A 16,271-nucleotide genomic window follows, 5' to 3' on the forward strand; every position below is an offset into this window, starting at 1 on the left:
CACAAACAGGAAGTCAATCCTGGAACGGGCAGAACCGTCCGATCTTGACCATGTGTATCTGCGCTGCGCTCCGTCTGCAGGTTTGCTGAAGACGTCGTGCAGTTTGGCATCCTTAACTGTTTCTATTAGGAATCTGGACGTAGCGTCCAGTTTGCTGTCGTCACTGCCGGATCGTCCAGCCGCATCGATGATGCAGTTGAAGTCACCGCCTAGGATGACCGGCCTGGACGTCGCCAGCAGCAGTGGGAGCTGCTGGAAGACGGTCAGCCGCTCGCTGCGTTGTCCCGGGGCGTACACGTTGATCAACCGGAGCGGAACGTTGTTGTACATCACGTCTGCTACGAGGAGGCGGCCGCCCACCACCTCCTTAACTTCGGAGATGGTGAAGTTACCTCCCCGCAGCAGAATACCCAGGCCGGAGGAACGGCAGTCATTTCCCCCCGACCAGATCGATGGCCCGTGGGACCACCATCGCGACCACTGCCTGTAGGTGCTGAGGTGTGGTATTCCACACTCCTGCAGAAACAGTAGGTCAGCTTTGACCTTGGCAAGGTAATCCAAGGTTGAAACACATCACGTAGTCGATTTAATGCTACGCACATTAATGGAAGCAATTCTTGCACCCATTTTTTACGAAAAATTAGTTGTTGCTTCCCATACCATTTGTCCTCGCTAGTCCCAGTCCTTCCCCTTCTGGATGTTCCTGCATACCCATCGTGTGCGCAAGCAGTTTCACGTTGGTTGGGCTCAGAAACCCCTCCTGATTTTTCATGCAGGGTTTGTGCCGCTCGGGTGACATCGGGGGGGGTGGGGTCTTGTAGGCAGAGAGGATTGGGTTGTCCTCAGCTGCTTCCATCTGTTCCTCCTCGAAAACATCACAGCTCCCGGTCTCCAGGAGCTCAGGTGCGCCAGACGTGTCTTTGCTCCCGGTGTCGCAGAGCTGAGATGCGTTGGCCACTTCGTTACGTGTGGGGCATTGGGTTGGGGCACGCCGGGCCCCTCACAGCTTCCAGTGCCCGGGGGCTGGGATGCTTTATCATCCATCTCGGAGTTCTGCCGCCTCTTTTGAAGGGGCTGTCGTTCCAGCATTTCCCCGTCCAGTGAAGAGGAGTTGTTGCAGTCTGATTCAGAAGAGAGCCTCCTCTTGCCACTGGTTTGGGTGGTGGCTTTGGGATGTTTTTTCTTTGTGGTTTTCCTTTGGACCACTTGCCACTGACCTGTTTGTCCATCTGCTGCCTCCTCCTCCATCGATTCTGTCTGTGGAGGAGGGGTTTCCGGGCGCTAGGTAGGTGCTGGGTCGTTGGTTTCAGCTGCCTCCCCTTCCTTCTCATGTTGAAGTTCCTCACTGCGGAGAAAGCTGCTGGTCTCCTTTCGAACAGCGGACGCCTTCGTCGAACCTTCTCCCGGCCTATCCTTGGACCTTGCCGCCTGAGCATAGCTGAGGCAACGTTTGGGGCAGGTCTTGTAGAGATGGCCTGCCGCAGCGCACAAGTTGCAACACTTGGTCTGCTTACAGTCCTTGGTCTGATGGCCTTCCTCCTTGCAGTTCTTGCAAACAACCGTGCTGCAGTTGGCTGCCGTGTGACCAGATTTGCCACAGGTGTGGCAAACTCTGGGCTGCCCAGCATAGACCAAGAAGCCTCGACTTCCCCCGATAGCGAAGCTGGAGGGAGGGTGGATGATGGCTCCACTGGCATCTACCTTCAAGGTCACCTTGACCTGCCGCTTGCTGGTCCAGATCCCAAAGTGGTCCTTGACATCAGTGCTGCTGCCGGCCACCTCGATGTACCAGGCGAGAAAGGTGGGTACATCCACCACCGGAACATGGGGGTTGTAGAGGTGAATCGTCACCACCCAGTCCCGTTGTGACGGAAGCGTGAAGAGCGGCTCCGCTGTGAGGATCGACAGTGGCGCCCGGTCCCCTTTCTCCTTGAACGCCTTCAGGAACTTGATGCATCCCGCCACGTTCCGGAACGTCACGTCGAAGTATCCACTGCTGGGGAAATCCTGGAGGCCGAAGACGTCCGTCGCTTGAAATCCGCAGCAATCGAAGAGAATTTTCTTGATGAAGAAGGTGCGATCGACCGGTGCATCTCCTTCCTTGTCCTTCACGACCACCCGAACGGTGTTGCGCACTCCCTGGCCCGAAGCTCGAAAATTGGTTATAGCCATTTGACTCAAAGCTTCCCCAGGATCAAAAGGCAATGATCATGGTCTCTTCTCAATCAAATAAGCACTGATAAGAACAGATACTACACTTGATCTTAGCCAAAAGGCCGAGATGCGGCAGTTCATGTTTCTTGCCAGTAGATGTCACTTCACTCCAATACAGTGAAGTTTACAAATCTGAGAAAGACACAACAGGAAAGAATTGTTCACATTATAGTGAATGTGTGGGATTTAGAAATACTAGGAGTGGAGACGAGTTATTACTTGTCTGCTCGATCCCCATAGCCCTGTAAAATTATTTCCTTCAAGTGCCCATTCAAATTCCTTTTGTAATCCTCGATTGTCTCCATTTCCACCGCCCTCGTGGGCAGCGAGTTACAGATCATCACCAATCAGTGTAAGAAAGTTCTTGCGCACATTCCCCCTGTACCTCCTGTCCAAAACCTTCAATCTGTGTCCCCTAGTCCTTGTGCCAATAGTTAACGGGAACAATGTTTCCTTGCCAACTTATTTAAAACTGTCATAGCCGAAAACACATCTATCAATTCTCCCCTCACTCTCCTTTGATGCAGGTAGAACAAACCTAGCTTTTCCAACCTAACCTTGTAACTAAAACCCTCCATCCCTGGATCCATTCTGGTGAATTTCCTCTGCATCGTCTCAAGGACGCTCACATTCTTTCTTAAGTGTGGTAAGCAAAACTGGAAGCAACACTCCAACTGGGGCCGAACCAGAGCTTTATAATGGTTCAGCATAACTTCCCTGCTTTGTACTCAATGCCTCTTTTTTTCAAGCCCAAGATCCCATATGCTTTGCTAACCACTCTCACAATATGTCTTGCCACCTTCAAAGATTGATGCACATGAACCCCAAGTCCCTCTATTCCAACACACACTTCAGAACTTGCCATTAAGTAAATATTGCCTCTCCCTATTCCTTATGCCAAAATACATCACCTCACACTTGTCACTATTAAATTCCATCTGCCACCTGTCTGCCCATTCTGATAGCCTATCATTGTCCTGTTGCAGGCAGTTCATATCATCCTCACTGTTTGCCACTCCTCCAAGTTTGTTGTCATCGGGATATTTTGAGATTCTACTCAATATTCCAAGATCCAAGTCATTTATCTTTAGCAAAAAAAGCAGTGGTTCTAGCACTGACCCTTGGGGAACACCACTGTCGACTAGCCTCCAGTCTGACAAAGAATCATTTAATAAGACTCCCTGTTTTCTGTCCTTAAACCAATTTTCTATCCAATTGGACACTGACCCTCCTATCCCACGAACCTCAATTTTGTTAACCCCACTTTTATGTGGTACCTTGTCAAACGCTTCCTTAAAATCCATATAAACAACATCCACTGCATTCCCTTTAGCAAGCTGCTCTGTTAGCTCATCAAAAAATGCAGTTCGATTAGTCAAGCATGAACACCCATTTATAAATCCATGCTCACTCTCCTTAATTAACTCAAACCTCTCCAAGTGACTGTTGATTTTTTACCCTGATTATTCTTTCTAAAACCTTACCCAGCGCTGCTGTTAATCTAACTCGCCTGTAGTTAGCCGGACTGTCCTTACACCCTTTCTTGAATAAGGGCGTCGCATTTGCCACTGTTTCCTCCTGCCACCTCCCCCGTATCCAGGGAAGATTGGAAGATTATGGCAAACACTTCCATTATCTGCATCCGCATTTCCTTTCGCAACCTGGGATGCCAGCCATCCAGACCAGGTGATTTATCTACCCTAAGCACAGCCAGCCTTTTTAGTACCTCCCTCTCTCAATTTGTACCCTCTCCATTGACTCTACTCTCTTCACTTCGACTGATATTTTGTCAAATTCCACTTCCTTAGTGATCACTGATACAAAGTACTCATTAAGTAGATTAACATTGCCCTGCACCTCGAAGCTTATATTATCCTTTTTGTCCCTAATAGGCCCGACTCAACCTCTTACTACCCACTTATCATTTACATGCTGCTCGAAGATTTTTGGGTTTCCTTTCATGTTGACTGCCAGTCTATTCTCATAGAAATAGAGAATAAGCAAATATAGAAGATGTAAGTATTTCCCATCCTTGATGAGGTGGAACTTTCTTTTGTTGTGGGTGGTAATGACTTGGCCCACGAGTGTGGTGGAAGCAGAGACAATCAATGATTTGAAAAGGAAATTGGATGGAAACTTGAAGGAAAGAAACTTGCAGGAGGAAAGGGATCGAGCTGGTGAGTGGAACTGACTAGATTGCTCCGGGGAGAGCCAGCATGGACGTGATTAGGACAAACGACCACCTTCTGTGCTGTAAATGACTCTGTGTAGTTTCTCAAATTCAATCCACTGGTGCTTGGTATATAATTTCAAAGTAAATTGTGCAACCGGAAAATCTGAACCAAGGCAAGGGACGCAAAGGAAGCAAAATTGCTGAAACCCGGGATTGAACCAGGGTCTTTTAAATCTTCAGTTTAACGCTCTCCCAACTGAGCTATTTCAGCCCTACATTAACAGTGGCTTGGTGTCCTTGTTGTGGAAGAAAATACATACATTCAAGTTTTCCAAAAAATTAAAGAACACAACATGTGAGTAATATTCCCCATTGCTTTCTCAGTACTGATGGATTGTGAAGCGGGAGACAGCCAGAAGTGCCACTGAGCCGCACAGACCCCGAGCTGAGAATGAAATGAGATCAAATTCAATCTATCATAGTGAGATGCTGCTGAGAGGTTAGAGCCCTGAATCAAAGCGAGACTTGCTCATTTCAAACACTCCCTGTACTCTCTGCTCATGAAGCCTTAAAAAAGGGAAAAACAGAATGGCACTCAAACTCACAACCCTGCCATTAAAAGTCTCATATTCGACTGACAGAACTGTCACTTCTACTCGGTCTCTTATTGGATGGATGCAACTCCAACGCAGGGGTGGCATTCAAATCCTCCCATGGGTCCACATGTCAGACTGAGTTCCATGTTGTAGACTCAAGCAAAGGAAATCTGCTCACTTCCAAAACTTTCAGCGAGTTGAAGCTGATTACAATCAACATCATCAGAGGTCAGAACTACCTGGTGAAAGAAGACACCCTGAAGAAGGATCCACAATTATTCAAAGGCATCGACAAAGTGAAAAACAAGAAAATCGATGAGTCAATGCAAGCCAAACAACAGAAACACTGAAGAATTCCATTCCATTCCAGTCCAGAACCCAGTCCTGTTGTTTTTGGAGTCAGGTCACAATTACAGCAACAACTTTATATTCCCACTTGGCTATCTGTACATTTAGTTAATTGCAATTTTGTCGACAAGCTCTTTGAATCCAGTTGTCTGGTCCTCAAGCCAGCTCCGTTTGGAAGTCAATTCCACCTTCTGCAAGGCTGAAACCAATAGATAACCTTAATCTAAAAATGCCAGCAGACCAGGGCTCGTCCGGGACTTGAACCCGGGATCTCTCGCATGTTAATTAACCACACTCCCGAAGCGAGAATCATACCCCTAGACCAACGAGCCACTGACAAGTAAAACTTTATTAGCTGCTGTGGAATTTCACTGGAACCCTCTAGCCAATCATCCATTTTTCTTCAGATCAAAGCAACATCCTGTAAATGCGGAAATAAAAACAGAAAGTGCTGGAAATGTTCAGCAGCTCTGGCAGCATCTGTGCTGTGAGAAACACAGTTAACGTTTCAGGGCACTCACCTTTTGTTTCAGCCATCCTTTCAGACTGCTTCTGTCCATCCAATCTCACTTTCTATTCTATCCACATTCTAACCATTCACTACGTTACTACATTTTTCATGAATTCCTCATTTCTTTTATTAATGACAATGTTGTACTTCTGGCCTTTGCTTCAGACACCACCACAAGTGGAATCATGTCTCCATCTACCCAATCAAACCACTTCGCTGTTTCCTCACATTGCAATGTTTCTTTAACCCTGACAGACTGTGGAGTTTCTGCTGCTTAATTGCAGTTCTTGCTTCCCGCCAGTAGATGTCACCTCACTCCAATACAGTGAAGTTTACAAATCTGAGAGAGACACAACAGGAAATAATTGTTCACATTATCGTGAATGTGTGGGATTTAGAAATACTAGGAGTGGAGACGAGTTATTATTGCACTCTGCTATTACATCTTTTATAATGGACTCCAGCATTTTCCCCACGACTGATGTCAGGCTAACCGGTATATAATTCGCTGTTTAATTTCTGCCTCTTTTTTTAAATAATGGAGTTACATTAACTACCGTCCAATCCATTGGAACTGTTCCAGAGTCGATAGAATTTTGAGAAAAGACCAAAAATGCATCTGCTATTTCAAGGGCCACTTCCTTAAGTACTCTGGGATGTAGATTATCAGGCCCTGGGGATTTATCGGCCTTCAATCCCATCAATTTCCCAAACATTCCCTACTAATACTGATTTCATACAGTTCCTCCTTCTCACTAGACCCTATGTTCCCCAACATTTCTGGGAGATAATTTGTATCCTCCTTTGTGAAGACAGATCCAAAGTATGTATTTAATTGGTCTGCCATTTCTTTGTTCCCCATTATACATTCCCCCGTTTCTGACTGTAAGGGGCCCACATTTGTCTTCACTAATCTTTTTCTCTACACATATCTATAGAAGCTTTTACAGTCAATTTTTATGTTCTCTGCTAGCTTACTCTCATACTCTATTTCCCCCTTCTTAATCAATCCTTTTGTCCTCCTCTGCTAAATTCCAAACTGCTCACAATCTTCAGGTTTGCTGCTTGTTCTGGCCATTTTATATTTCTCCTCCTTGGATCTAATACTTTCCTTAATTTCTTTTGTAAGCCACAGTTGAGCCACCCTTCCTGTTTTACTTTTGCACAGACAGGAATGAACAATTGTTGTAATTCATCCATGCGCTCTTTAAATGCTAGCCATTGCCTATCCACTGTCAACCCTTTAAGTAACGTTCCCCAATCTATCATAGCCAACTCCCGCCTCATACCTTCATAGTTTCCTTTGTTTAGATTCAGGACCCGAGTCTCGGAATCAACTCTCTCACTCTCCATCTTAATGAAGAATTTTATCATATTATGGGCGCACTTCCCCAAGGGACCCCACACAACAAGATTGTTAACTAATCCTTTCTCATTACACAATACCCAGTCCAGGATGGCCTGTTCTCTAGAGGTGTTATACACCTCTATCAATTCTCCACTCAATCTCCTTTGAGAAAGGCAGAATAATCCTAGCTTTTCCAACCTAACCTTGTAACTAAAATCCCCCATCCCTGGATCCATTCTGGTAAATCGCCTCTGCATCGTCTCAAGGACCCTCACATTCTTTCTAAAGTCTGCTGAGCAGAACTGGAAGCAACACTCCAATTGGGGCCTAACCAGAGTTTTATAATGGTTCAGCATAACTTCCCTGCTTTTGTACTCAATGCCTCTATTTATAAAGCCCAAAATCCCATATGCTTTGCGAACCACTCTCGCAATATGACTTGCCTCCTTCAAAGATTGATGCACATGAACCCCAAGTCCCTCTATTCCAGTACACTCTTTAGATCTGTGCCATTAAGTATATATTGCCTCTCCCTATTCCTTATGCCAAAATACATCACCTCACACTTGTCACTACTAAGTTCCATCTGCCACCTGTCTGCCCATTCTGCTAGCCTATCACTGTCCTGTTGCAGGCAGTTCATATCATCCTCACTGTTTGCCGCTCCTCCAGGTTTGGTGTCATCGGCATATTTTGAGATTCTACTCTGTATTCCAAGATCCAAGTCACTTACCTTGAGCAAAAAAAGCAGTGGTTCTAGCACTGACCAATGGGGAACACCACTGTCGACTATCCTCCAGTCTGACAAAGAACCATTTAATAAGACTCGCTGTTTTCTGTCCTTAAACCAATTTTATATCCAATTGGACACTGACCCTCCTATACCACGAACCTCAATTTTGTTAACCGCCCTTTTATGTGGTACCTTGTCAAACGCTTCCTTAAAATCCATATGAACAACATCCACTGCATTCCCTTCATCAACCTGCTCTGTTTGTTCATCAAAAAATGCAGTTAGATTAGTCAAGCATGAACTCCCATTTATACATCCATGCTCACTCTCCTTAATTAACTCGAACCTCTCCAAGTGACTGTTGATTTTTTACTCTGATTATTCTTTCTAAAACCTTACCCACCGCTGCTGTTAATCTAACTAGCCTGTAGTTACCCGGCTGTCCTTACACCCTTTCTTGAATAACGGTGTCGCATTTGCCACTGTTTAATCCTCTGTCACCTCCCCCGTATCCAGAGAAGATTGGAAGATTATAGCAAGCCCTTCCGTTATCTGCATCCGCATTTCCTTTCGCAACCTGGGATGTGAGCCATCCGGACCAGGTGATTTATCATCCCTAAACACAGCCAGCCTGTTTAGTACCTCCCTCTCTCAATTTGTACCCTCTCCATTGACTCTACTCTCTTCACTTCGACTGATATTTTGTCAAATTCCACTTCCTTAGTGATCACTGATACAAAGTACTCATTAAGTAGATTAACATTGCCCTGCACCTCCAAGCTTATTAGATTAGATTAGAATATTACAGCGCAGTACAGGCCCTTCGGCCCTCGATGTTGCGCCGAGCTGTGAAACTATCTGACCTACACTATTCCATTTTCATCCATGTGTCTATCCAATGTCCACTTAAATGACCTTAAAGTTGGCGAATCTACTACTGCTGCAGGCAGGGCATTCCACGCCCTTACTACTCTCTGAGTAAAGAAACTACCTCTCACATCTGTCCTATATCTATTACCCCTCAACTTGAAGCTATGTCCCCTCGTGTTTGCCATCACCATCCGAGGAAAAAGACGCTCACTATCCACCCTATCTAACCCTCTGATTATCTTATATGTCTCTATTAAGTCACCTCTCCTCCTCCTTCTCTCCAACGAAAACAACCTCAAGTCCCTCAGCCTTTCCTCGGAAAACCTTCCCTCCATACCAGGCAACATCCAAGTATATCTCTTCTGCACCCTTTCCATAGCTTCCACATCCTTTCTATAATGCGGTGACCAGAACTGCACGCAATACTCCAGGTGCGGTCTCACCAGAGTCTTGTACAGCTGCAGCATGACCTCGTGGCTCCGAAACTCGATCCCCCTACTAATAAAAGCTAACACACCATATGCCTTCTTGACAGCCCTATTAACCTGGTTAGCAACCTTCAGGGATTTATGCACCTGGACACCAAGATCTCTCTGCTCATCTACACTAACAAGAATCTTCCCATTAGCCCAGTACTCTGCATTCCTGTTACTCCTTCCAAAGTGAATCACCTCACACTTTTCCGCATTAAACTCCATTTGCCATCTCTCAGCCCAGCTCTGCAGCCTATCTATGTCTCTCTGTACCCTACAACATCCTTCGGCACTATCCACAACTCCACCGACCTTAGTGTCATCTGCAAATTTACTAACCCACCCTTCTACACCCTCATCCAGGTCATTTATAAAAATGACAAACAGCAATGGCCCCAAAACAGATCCTTGCGGTACACCACTAGTAACTAAACTCCAGGATGAACATTTGCCATCAACCACCACCCTCTGTCTTCTTTCAGCTAGCCAATTTCTGATCCAAAGCTCTAAATCACCTTCAACCCCATACTTCCGTATTTTCTGCAATAGCCTACCGTGGGGAACCTTATCAAACGCCTTACTGAAATCCATATACACGACATCAACTGCTTTACCCTCATCCACCTGTTTGGTCACCTTCTCGAAAAACTCAATAAGGTTTGTGAGGCACGACCTACCCGTCACAAAACCGTGCTGACTATCTCTAATGTACTTATTCTTTTCAAGATGATTATAAATCCTGTTTATTATAACCTTTTCCAACATTTTACCCACAACCGAAGTGAGGCTCACAGGTCTATAATTACCAGGGCTGTCTCTACTCCCCTTCTTGAACAAGGGGACAACATTTGCAATCCTCCAGTCTTCCAGCACTATTCCTGTCGACAATGACGACATAAAGATCAAGGACAAAGGCTCTGCAATCTCCTCCCTAGCTTCCCAGAGAATCCAAGGATAAATCCCATCTGGCCCAGGGGACTTATCTATTTTCACACTTTCCAAAATTGCTAACACCTCCTCCTTGTGAACCTCAATCCCAACTAGCCTCGTAGCCTGAATCTGAGTATTCTCAACAACATTTTCTTTCTCTACTGTAAATACTGACGCAAAATATTCATTTAACACTTCCCCTATCTCCTCTGATTCCACACACAACTTCCCACTACTATCCTTGATTGGCCCTAATCTAACTCTAGTCATTCTTTTATTCCTGATATACCTATAGAAAGCCTTAGGGTTTTCCCTGATCCGATCCACCAATGACTTCTCGTGTCCTCTCCTTGCTCTTCTTAGCTCTCCCTTTAGATCCTTCCTGGCTAGCTTGTCGCTCTCAAGCGCCCTAACTGAGCCTTCACGTCTCATCCTAACATAAGCCTTCTTCTTCCTCTTGACAAGCGCTTCAACTTCTTTAGTAAACCACGGCTCCCTCGCACGACAACTTCCTCCCTGCCTCACAGGTACATACTTATCAAGGACACGCAGTAGCTGCTCCTTGAATAAGCTCCACATTTCGATTGTTCCCATCCCCTGCAGTTTCCTTCCCCATCCTGCGCATCCTAAATCTTGCCTAATCGCATCATAATTTCCTTTCCCCCAGTTATAATTCTTGCCCTGCGGTATATACCTGTCCCTGCCCATCGCTAAGGTAAACCTAACCGAATTGTGATCACTATCACCAAAGTGCTCACCTACATCTAAATCTAACACCTGGCCGGGTTCATTTCCCAGTACCAAATCCAATGTGGCATCGCCCCTGGTTGGCCTGTCTACATACTGTGTCAGAAAACCCTCCTGCACACACTGGACAAAAACTGACCCATCTAAAGTACTCGAACTATAGTATTTCCAGTCGATATTTGGAAAGTTAAAGTCCCCCATAACAACTACCCTGTTACTCTCACCCCTGTCGAGAATCATCTTCGCTATCCTTTCCTCTACATCTCTGGAACTATTCGGAGGTCTATAAAAGACTCCCAACAGGGTAACCTCACCTCTCCTGTTTCTAACCTCAGCCCATACTACCTCAGTAGCCGAGTCCTCAAACGTCCTTTCTGTCGCTGTAATACTCTCCTTGATTAACAATGCCACCCCCCCCCCCCTCTTTTACCATCTTCTCTGTTCTTACTGAAACATCTAAATCCCGGAATCTGCAACATCCATTCCTGCCCCTGCTCTACCCATGTCTCCGAAATGGCCACTACATCGAGATCCCAGGTACCAACCCATGCTGCAAGCTCACCCACCTTATTCCGGATGCTCCTGGCGTTGAAATAGACACACTTTAAACCAGGTTCTTGCTTGCCAGTGCCCTCTTGCGTCCTTGTAACCTTATCCCTGACCTCACTACTCTCAACATCCTGTACACTGGCACTACAATTTAGGTTCCCATTCCCCTGCTGAATTAGTTTAAACCCCCCCGAAGAGCACTAGCAAACCTCCCCCCCAGGATATTGGTACCCCTCTGGTTCAGGTGAAGACCATCCTGTTTGTAGAGGTCCCACCTACCCCAGAAAGAGCCCCAATTATCCAGGAAACCAAAACCCTCCCTCCTGCACCATCCCTGCAGCCACGTGTTCAACTCCTCTCTCTCCCTATTCCTCGCTTCGCTATCACGTGGCACGGGCAACAACCCAGAGATAACAACTCTCTTTGTTCTCGCTCTAAGCTTCCACCCTAGCTCCCTAAATTTCTGTCTTAAATCCCCATCTCTCTTCCTACCTATGTCGTTGGTGCCTATGTGGACCACGACTTGGGGCTGCTCCCCCTCCCCATTAAGGATCCCAAAAACACGATCCGAGACATCACGAACCCTGGCACCTGGGAGGCAACATACCAACCGTGAGTCTCTCTCGTTCCCACAGAACATCCTATCTGTTCCCCTAACTATGGAGTCCCCAATGACTAATGTTCTGCTCCGCTTCCCCCTTCCCTTCTGAGCAACAGGGACAGACTCTGTGCCAGATATCTGTACCCCATTGCTTACCCCTGGTAAGTCGTCCCCCGCAACAGTATCCAAAACGGTATACCTGTTGTTGAGGGAAACGGCCACAGGGGATCCCTGCACTGCCTGCTGGTTCCCTCTCCTTCCCCTGACGGTAACCCATCTACCTACTTCTTTTACCTGAGGTGTGACTACCTCCCCATAACTCCTCTCAATAACCTCCTCCGCCTCCCGAATGATCCGAAGTTCATCCAGCTCCAGCTCCAGTTCCCTAACACGGTTCTCGAGGAGCTGGAGTTGGGTGCACTTCCCACAGATGCAGTCAGCAGGGACACTCTTGGCGACCCTTACCTCCCACATTCTGCAGGAAGAACATGCAACTGCCTTAACCTCCATTCCCACTATTCCAAATTCCCAACAAATCTGCTGAAAAACCAAAAAAAACAAAAAGTCAAAACTTGTTAGGTGAGCAATCCAACGGACAGAACTTCCTAAATAAAAAGCTTACCTTATCAACACACCAGAGTCCTTTTTTTATGGTTAGAGGAGGAGGGTGGGTGGGAGACACTACACGTGTAGTGTCTCGGGTACAGCCACCACACAAATATATACCCTTTTCCTTACCCAGCAGTCACCTGGTCCTCCGAAAACAAAAGGGAATTCACATTTAAACTTACGCTGAAATTGACTTCACAGCTGTCAGCCCGTTCACGCACCTCCGTTGCTATCCACGCTGCAGTCACCGAAACTAAAATGTCTTTGCTACTTGGTGTAAGTGTATGTCTTTGCTACTTGGTGTAAGTGTATGTCTTTGTTACTTGGTGTCAGTGTATGTCTTTGATACTTGGTGTAAGTGTGTGTCTGTGTTACTGGGTATCAATGTATGTCTTTGTTACTTGGTATAGGTGTGTGCCTGTGTTACTGGGTATCAGTGTATGTCTTTGTTACTTGGTGTCAGTGTATGTCTGTGTTACTTGGTGTAAGTGTGTGTCTGTGTTACTGGGTATCAGTGTATGTCTTCGTTACTTGGTGTAGGTGTGTGCCTGTGTTACGGGGTATCGGTGTATGTCTTTGTTACTTGGTGTCAGTGTATGTCTTTGTTACTTGGTGTAATGGTATGTCTTTGTTACTTGGTGTCAGTGTATGTCTTTGTTACTTGGTGTAGGCGTGTGCCTGTGTTACTGGGTATCAGTTGTATGTCTTTGTTACTTGGTGTCAGTGTATGTATTTGTTACTTGGTGTCAGTGTATGTCTGTGTTACTTGGTGTAAGTATATGTCTTTGTTACTTGGTGTTAGTGTGAGTCTTTGTTACTTGGTGCAAGTGTGTATCTTTGTTACTTGGTGTAAGTGTATGTCTTTGTTACTGAGTGTCAGTGTATGTCTTTGTGATTTGGTGCAAGTGTGTGTCTGTGTTACTGGGTATCAGTGTCTGTCTTTGTTACTTGGTGTAAGTGTATGTCTGCGTTAATGGGTATCGGTGTGTGTCTTTGTTACTTGGTGAAAGCGTGTGTCTGTGTTACTGGGTATCAGTGTACGTCTTTGTTACTTGGTGTAAGTGCATGTCTTTGTTACCTGGTGTCAGTATTTGTCTTTGTACTTGGTGTAAGTGGATGTCTTTGTTACTTGGTGTCAGTGTATGTCTGTGTTACTTGGTTTCAGTGTATGTCTTTGTTACTTGGTGTAAGTGTATGTCTTTCTTACTGGGTGTAAGTGTATGTCTTTGTTACTTGGTGTAAGTATATGTCTTTGTTACTTGGTGTTAGTGTGAGTCTTTGTTACTTGGTGTAAGTGTGTATCTTTGTTACTTGGTGTAAGTGTATGTCTTTGCTACTGAGTGTCAGTGTATGTCTCTGTGATTTGGTGCAAGTGTGTGTCTGTGTTACTGGGTATCAGTGTCTGTCTTTGTTACTTGGTGTAAGTGTGTGTCTGTGTTACTGGGTATCGGTGTGTGTCTTTGTTACTTGGCGTAAGTGTGTGTCTGTGTTACTGGCTATCTGTGTATGTCTTTGTTACTTGGTGTAAGTGCATGTCTGTGTTACTTGGTGTAAGTGTATGTCTTTGTTACTTGGTGTCAGTGTCTGTCTTTGTTACTTGGTGTTAGTGTGTGTCTTTGTTACTTGGTGTATGTGTGTGTCTTTGTTACTTGGTGTAAGTGTATGTCTTTGTAACTGAGTGTCAGTGTATGTCTTTGTGACTTGGTGTAAGTGTGTGTCTGTGTTACTGGGTATCAGTGTCTGTCTTTGTTACTTGGTGTAAGTGTGTGTCTGTGTTACTGGATATCGGTGTGAGTCTTTGTTACTGGGTATCAGTGTCTGTCTTTGTTACTTGGTGTAAGTGTGTGTCTGTGTTACTGGGTATCGGTGTGTGTCTTTGTTACTGGGTGTCAGGGTGTGTCTTTGTGAGCTGGTGTAAGTGTGTGTCTGTGTTACTGGGTATCAGTGTCTGTCTTTGTTACTTGGCGTAAGTGTGTGTCTGTGTTACTGGCTATCTGTGTATGTCTTTGTTACTTGGTGTAAGTGCATGTCTGTGTTACTTGGTGTAAGTGTATGTCTTTGTTACTTGGTGTCAGTGTATGTCTTTGTGACTTGGTGTCAGTGTATGTCTTTGTTACTTGGTGTCAGTGTATGTCTTCCTTACTGGGTGTAAGTGTATGTCTTTGTTACTTGGTGTCAGTGTATGTCTTTGTTACTTGGTGTAAGTGTGTGTCTTTGTTACTTGCTGTCAGTGTATGATTTTGATACTTGGTGTAAGTGTGTGTCTGTGTTACTGGGTATCAGTGTCTGTCTTTGTTACTTGGTGAAAGCGTGTGTCTGTGTTACTGGGTATCAGTGCATGTCTTTGTTACTTGGTGTCAGTGTATGTCTTTGTACTTGGTGTAAGTGGATGTCTTTGTTACTTGGTATCAGTGTATGTCTGTGTTACTTGGTGTCAGTGTGTGTCTTTGTTACTTGGTGTCAGTGTTTCTCTATGTTACTTGTTGTCAGTGTGTATCTGTGTTCCTGGGTGTCAGTATATGTCTTTGTGACTTGGTGTCAGTGTATGTCTTTGTTACTTGGTGTCAGTGTATATCTTTGTTACTTGTTGTAAGTGTATGTCTTTGTTACTTGGTGTCAGTGTATGACTTTGATACTTGGTGTAAGTGTGTGTCTGTGTTACTGGGTATCAGTGTATGTCTTTGTTACTTGGTGTAGGTGCGTGCCAGTGTTACTGGGTATCAGTGTATGTCTTTGTTACTTGGTGTAGGTGAGTGCCTGTGTTACTGGGTATCAGTGTGTGCTTTTGTTACTTGGTGTCAGTGTATGTCTTTGTTACTTGGTGTAAGTGCATGTCTTTGTTACTTGGTGTCAGTGTATGTCTTTGATACTTGGTGTATGTGTGTGTCTGTGTTCCTGGGTATCAGTGTCTGTCTTTGTTACTTGGTGAAAGCGTGTGTCTGTGTTACTGGGTATCAGTGTACGTCTTTGTTACTTGGTGTAAGTGCATGTCTTTGTTACTTGGTGTCAGTATTTGTCTTTGTACTTGGAGTAAGTGGATGTCTTTGTTACTTGGTGTCAGTGTATGTCTGTGTTACTTGGTTTCAGTGTATGTCGTTGTTACTTGGTGTAAGTGTATGTCTTTGTTACTTGGTGTCTGTGTATGTCTTTGTTACTTGGTGTAAGTGTATGTCTTTGTTACTTGGTGTCAGTGTATGTCTTTGTTACTTGGTGTAAGTGTGTGTCTTTGTTACTTGCTGTCAGTGTATGATTTTGATACTTGGTGTAAGTGTGTGTCTGTGTTACTGGGTATCAGTGTCTGTCTTTGTTACTTGGTGAAAGCGTGTGTCTGTGTTACTGGGTATCAGTGTATGTCTTTGTTACTTGGTGTCAGTGTGTGTCTTTGTACTTGGTGTAAGTGGATGTCTTTGTTACTGGGTGTCAGTGTATGTCTGTGTTACTTGGTGTCAGTGTGTGTCTTTGTTACTTGGTGTCAGTGTTTCTCTATGTTACTTGGTGTCAGTTTGTATCTGTGTTCCTGGGTGTCAGTATATGTCTTTGTGACTTGGTGTCAGTGTATGTCTTTGTTA

General features: G+C 45.1%; 2 non-coding genes and 1 pseudogene across 2 annotated transcripts; all 3 read right to left on the reverse strand.

Moving 5' to 3' along the window:
- Positions 1–2,179: 2,179 nt before the first annotated feature.
- On the reverse strand, positions 2,180–2,288 carry LOC137360614 (U2 spliceosomal RNA; annotated as a pseudogene).
- A 2,297-nt stretch (positions 2,289–4,585) lies between these two features.
- trnaf-gaa (transfer RNA phenylalanine (anticodon GAA)) lies at positions 4,586–4,658 on the reverse strand. Its single transcript has one exon. It is a non-coding gene; the product is annotated as a tRNA-Phe (tRNA).
- A 916-nt stretch (positions 4,659–5,574) lies between these two features.
- On the reverse strand, positions 5,575–5,663 carry trnap-cgg (transfer RNA proline (anticodon CGG)). The gene is given in 2 exon segments: positions 5,575–5,610; positions 5,628–5,663. It is a non-coding gene; the product is annotated as a tRNA-Pro (tRNA).
- Between the last annotated feature and the right edge of the window lie 10,608 nt (positions 5,664–16,271).

Source organism: Heterodontus francisci, unplaced genomic scaffold (genome assembly GCF_036365525.1).
Source record: "Heterodontus francisci isolate sHetFra1 unplaced genomic scaffold, sHetFra1.hap1 HAP1_SCAFFOLD_59, whole genome shotgun sequence".
NCBI lineage: Eukaryota > Metazoa > Chordata > Chondrichthyes > Heterodontiformes > Heterodontidae > Heterodontus > Heterodontus francisci.